Here is a 6,297-nt window from a genome sequence, read left to right on the forward strand (position 1 = left end):
TGTATGAATACTTATTTTTTTTTTTTTTTGAGATAGGTCTTCATAGCTCGGGCTGGCCTAATACTTCCTGCACAGATCATGATTGCCTTGAACTCACAGAGATCAGCCTGCTTCTGCCTTTTTATGCTTGGATTAAAGGCATGTGCCAGTGTTCCTGGCCTCATTCCTTTTTATAACTGAAAAATTGTAGCTCTATCACGTGTTATTCATTTGCCCATTCATTGATGGGTATTTGGATTGTTGCTATTTAGGTTTAGAGATAACAATACTATAAACATGTGTGTGAAAATGTGTGGATGTGTGTTCACTTATTTTGGGATATTCCTAGGACTAGTTTCTGTGTTATATACTGCATCTGTGTTGAAGCATTCAAAGAACTGCTGGGTTGTTTTGCAAAGTGGCCATAACATTTCACACAGACACCAGAAATTCTCTTTTCGTCACACATGCAACAAAGCTTATTGCTGTCTTGGTGTTTTGTAGCTATTCTACTAATCATGAAATGAGATCTCATTATGATTTTGACTTACATTTCTCTAATAGCTCATTTTGTTGATGCCAGCATTGCAGGAAGAATCAATGGGGTTAAGGAAAGACGTATGGACCTTGCCTCACTGTTGAGCAGTTTGCATGTCAGTTATTCGTGGATGAAACAGCATTGTTCTGTACAGTCATCCATCCCCTGTTTTGGAACATTGTTATTTTCAGAGACACATTTTACAGGTTGCCTTAGAGTACAGTTCACTGTTTAGGAAATTGGCTTCCCTAAAGATCTACTGCAGAATGGCTTGCATCAGACAAAAAGAAGTCATATATATGGCCTGTGAGTAAAACCAACCTTCCTCTAGTCTTGCCCATGAAGCTAAAAAGACTATGGAGCCTGGAAGGACAGAGCTTAGTTGTATTGATTCCATGATAGCTATCTCCCTTTGTGACAAGGTTGGTAATGTCTCCATGTCAATTTCTCTTTTAGTATATCTATTAGTACATATTTCACAAATAATTAATTTCATCAGTATTTTTTAGAATATGTAAATAATGTACTTTAATTATACTCAGCTGCCATGACCCTTTCATCTCATGCCCTCACCTTCCCCACTAGTGCCCTTTCTACTTTCATGTAATAAAATCATCTGGATGCCATTCATATATCTTAATCATTTGCAAAGCTTCTTAGTTTGATCTTAGTTTCTGTCCAAATTACCAACACACAAGTTCTTCATTTCAGAGGTATGAAGGGTAGGTGGGATGACCAGAATTCAAACCTAGGCAGCATGGCTTCAGAGTACTGAATCTAACAGGCTATATATGAGAGACCTGAGCTATCAGATGATTATGGATGCCATTGTGTCCAGTGCCACAACTAGATAGCTTGGAGTGAAACCACCTGAAGTTGAGCCTATAAGTTCCCAGAAAGTGAAGATATCTATGTATTTGGCTTACCTTGAGGTGTTTAATTATTTATTTGATAACAAGTTGAGTTTTGGGCTGAAAAATGTTAGCTGTGTTGAATTTCAGAAAGATTTGTTCAGCTTTTTAGCCTTCTGGATAGATTAACACAGCCCAGCTGTCCACTTAAAGGGTAGGCAATGTTCTAACAATGGATTGTCAAGGTTCTAGCATATCTATGGTAACCACTTCCTAGTTCTTGGCCACCAAACATATCCCCTTTCCTTGTGCAATTACAGATAATTACTACATGGATTTTTATTCACTATAGATTTTATTTCTTTGTAAAAGTACATATAGAATTCATTGGGATTATTTAAGTATTCATATTAACTCATTTAATACTTACTGCAACAATACCAAAAAAAAAAAAAAAAAAAGAAGAAGAAGAAGAAGAAAAAGAAGGGACTGCCACTCTTACTGTTAAGACATGAGGTTCACATGTCTTGGGTAGATTGACAAAGGCTCTCTAGCCAGGAAGTCTGACTTCAGACTCTATGTATTAGGTAGGCATTAGGTGTGCTATTCCACAGACTGTGTGAGGCTTGAGGTTCTAGAGGGGCCATATTTAGTCTTCCTTGGTGTGCTGGCTAGTTTTTTTTAATAATTCATTTACTTTTATGTACATTGGTATGAGTATCAGATCTCCTGGAATTGGAATTACAGATAGTTGTGAGCTGCCATGTGGGTGATGGGAATTGAACCCAGGCCCTACAGAAGAACAGCCAGTGATCTTAACCACTGAAACATCTCACCAGCCTGGTGCTGGCTAGTTTTATATCAGTTTGACACAAACTAGAGTCATCTGAAAGGAGGGAGCCTCAAATGAGAAAAATGCCTCCATAAGATCCAGCTGCAGGGCATTTCCTTGCTTAGTGATGTGGATGGGTCCACTATGGATAGGTCCATCCCAGGGCTAGTGGTCATGGGTTCTATAAGAAAGCAGGCTAAGTAAGAGGAATGCTTCTTACTGGCTTGCTCTACATGGTTCTAGTCACTTAGTCTTGAGGCCTAAGTGATGGTTTGAATAAGAAATGTCCTTGAAAATATCACAGCTAGACATCACAGCTAGCAAATAACAATCCCCAGTATTAGGAATGGGTTGTTTCTTTTTGAGTTGTTGGTCCATGTGGTACCATAGATTTCCACACATTACAGGCTATTGCAAACACTCCATAATTTGATCATAATACTCTATTGCTAGGACTGGAGAGATAGCTCAGTGGTTAAAGTCACTAGCTGTTCTTATAGAGGACCCAGGTTCAGCCCCATGTATTAACTTGGTGGCTCACAATCATTTGTAACTGCAGTTTCAGGTGATCTAACACCTTCTTCTGGCTTCCTGGGCAACAGGCCTGTATATGCAAGCAAAACACTTATACATGAGTGATAAAATATGGAGAAATCAAGCTGCCCTAGAGCTTCATCCCTACTAGATAAGCTTTTATAGTACTAAAAGGTACTATGCTACTGGAAGAGAAAAATAACCATCAGTCTTATATAGCCACAAACCCTATGAACAATGATGACTGTTCTAGCAAGGTCTATCTACTGGTGCAATAGTGGTACAAATATTATGGGAGTGTCCAATCACTCTTTGGTTGTATTTCAGGTCCAAGACATGAGATGGGACCTATACTTGGCACCATTATCAGGGCCAAGAACCTTTTTCTAGATAGGCCATAGACTCTAAGGAAGAACCAACTACCATTAGTTTGTTGAAGGGACATAGTATCAAAGCAACTTCTAATGACCTTCATCAAAGAATATTCTTATTACAGAAGACAGTAGTTAATACAAAAATCCACAAACTGGTTAATCCGAAGACCACAAGAGACTGCAGAGTGTTCAGCTCTAAATGTGACATCTATAACATAATCCTCCCTCCAAGACCCAGTGATCCTCATGGAAGAGGGTGTGGAAAGATTGTGAGAGCCAGAGGCAGTAAATGACTACAGGGAAACAACCTTTTCAAAACACCACAGAACAGTTGCGTGTATGAACTCAAAGCGAGGTTGACAGCATGTACAGGCCTGTGAAGTCGCAAGTCAGACAAAATTCCAGCATAGAGTGGAAGAGGTGGGTTTGTTTATTGCCAGAAGAGTCTTCTGATAACCCAAATAGATTCTATTAAATTATCAAAATATTGATTTAAAATAATGTAAAGAAATATCCCCCAGTAACTCATGTATTCTGTACAGTTGCTGGCACGGTTTGGGTGAGGTTATGGATCTTTAGGAGTTGGAGGCTTCCTGGGGGAAGTATTTCCTGGGGACAAGCTTTGAAGGCTTATAGCTGCATCCACTTACTGTTCCCTCTCTGCTTTGTATGTGTGGAAGAATATATGGTCTCTCTGCTTTCTGCTCCTGCTGTCATACCATGCATTCCCTGTTATTATGGAGTCTTTCCCTCTGGAACCATTAGGTAAAGTAAACCGTTTCTTCTTTAAGTTGCTTTCAGTTATGGTATTTTATCACAGCAACAGAAAATTGATACGGGGAGTTATTGCTCTGGGCTCTCAATACCAATGGACCTGGCAAATGGCAGCTATTGTAATCATTTGATTCTAGCAGCAGTTGGTGCCATCAGACCGTAGTAACAGCTGGCACTTTTATGTTCTAGCTTTTACACAGACTTCAGGTGCTGGGCTCCTTTGTCTTACAGTGACAAGCATCACAGCTCTTAGACCTAGAGTGTCAGGGTCTCAAAGCCATTGGCAGCTTCATGTTTTACAGCTCTCCATAGCTCTTACCTACTCTATTGCTTCCATTCCCCATTATTAATGCTCTAGCCATGCTCATCAGCTCTTCATCTGCCATGTAGTTTCTACCACTCCTATGTTTGCTGCTGCTAGCAGGGGTGGCTTTGACCACCTTCACTACTGTTGCAGCCTTCCTTTCTTTGTGTTATCAACAAAGCTAGCATATTAATTATAAAGGTTGAAGGGAGATCTGTGAGAAGTCTTTTAATTTGGTCTAAATGCTGCAACACAGCAGAAGAGGGTATCTTCCAAAAAGGTCATGAAGTAAACCAAACAGCTTGTTTATATAATCAGAAATGGGCGTGACTGTAGCAAAGGTTCTATACTCATGCACAGGAAGGACCATGATTGACCCAATAATAGCAGCCCCTCACTTAAATGAAGGCATGTGCTTGTACCAATCATAGAACGGTCCCTCAAGCAAATGAAAGCTAGCATTTGCACTAATCAAAGCAACTCCTGATGCAAACAAAGGCTTTTATTTACACAGATTATGGCATAGTTCCTTGCATTCCTTCCATGCAAATGAGAGAACACACTTGCAGCAATCATAGTAGTCATCCAAATTCAGATCTGTGTTTGTCCAATCATGGCAGGATCTTTCATGTAAATGGAGGATCGAATTTATATCAATCACAACAGTCACTGCTGAAGATGGAAGTTGTTTGCACAAATCATGGGACAGTTCCATATATGTATAAGTCACAGTCATTTATGTAAATAAAGGCTTTTATCATACCAATCATCGTATCCCATGCAAATGAAGAATTCTGTTTGTTCCAATCATGGCATATATTTCCTTGATGTCAAAAAAATGTTGAAAAAGGTTGGGTGTGGTGTTGCATGCTTTTAATCCCAGCATGTGGGAGGCAGAAGGCAGCAAATCCATGAGTTTGAGGGCAACCTGGTCTACATAGTGAGATCCAAGCAAGCCAGGGTGAGAAGTATATATGAGATCCTGTCTCAAAAAGTTGATGAACATTTTTGATATATTTATTGGTCATTTCTACTTCTTTTGAGAGCTGTCTATTTAGTTCATTTGCCCATTATTTGTCACTTAGGTGGGTAATATTTTTTCGTTATTATCTATTCTGAATATTTATCCCCTCAGATGAATACAAAGTGCTAATATAGAATGAATTATGAAGCTAAAAATAAATATGAAATAAGGGGGCAGGGGAAGAGAAAAAAGAAAGAAGCAAGATGGCGGGGGGGGGGGGGATAATGTTGCCAAGCATGAGAACCTAAGTTCAATTCCCAGGACCCACATGGTAGAAGGAGAGAATCAACTGTGACATGCTTGTGTTCCCCTATCCTCCTCCCAAAATGTAATTTAAAAGAAGAACCTGGAAGACAGGGAGAAGGCACTGTGGGAGCCAAAGGGGTCAAGGAGGACACTAGGGGCTCACAGAGATTGGAGCTGCAGCCATGGAGCCTAGATGGGACTGTGTGACAGTCTCTGCATATTGTGGCTGTTTAGCTTGGAGTTTTTGTGGGACTCCTGACATTGGGAGTGGGGATGTCTCTGACTCTTTTTCCTGCTCTTGGGGTTATTTTCCTCCTGCTGGGTTTCCTTACTCAGTTGTGATGTGAGGGTTTGTGCATAGTCTTATTCTATCTCTTTTGTGCCATGTTTGTTGATGTCCTTGGGAGGCCTGCTCTTTTCTGAGGTGAAATGGAATGGATTTGGGGGAGAGGGGAGGAGGAACTGGGAGGAGTGGAGGGGGGATGCTGTGGGCAGGATGTAGTGCATGACAGAAGAAAACATGAGAAAAAAGAAAAATAACGTAAAAAAGAAGAAAACGTGGGAAATTGTTTAAAAGTTCGCTTATAAAATAAGGATAATTATGTGAATAAACTAGATAAATGTAAGAAAAGTGCTAAAAATAAAAAATGAGAAAAGTTCAACTTGTGGAGGATTTAATTTGGCTCATAAATTCAGGAAATACAGTCTGCCATGATGAGAAAAGCATCAGTGCCTTGTGTTGTATTAGCAGTCAGAAACAGACAATGATAAACAGGAATGTGCCTTAGGCTTTGTCCCCAACTTTTTTTCTCCCCTGGTCTTGGGTGAGCCTTGTCTTGTT

Source organism: Phodopus roborovskii, unplaced genomic scaffold, assembly GCF_943737965.1.
Source record: "Phodopus roborovskii unplaced genomic scaffold, PHOROB, whole genome shotgun sequence".
NCBI classification, from domain to species: Eukaryota; Metazoa; Chordata; class Mammalia; order Rodentia; family Cricetidae; genus Phodopus; species Phodopus roborovskii.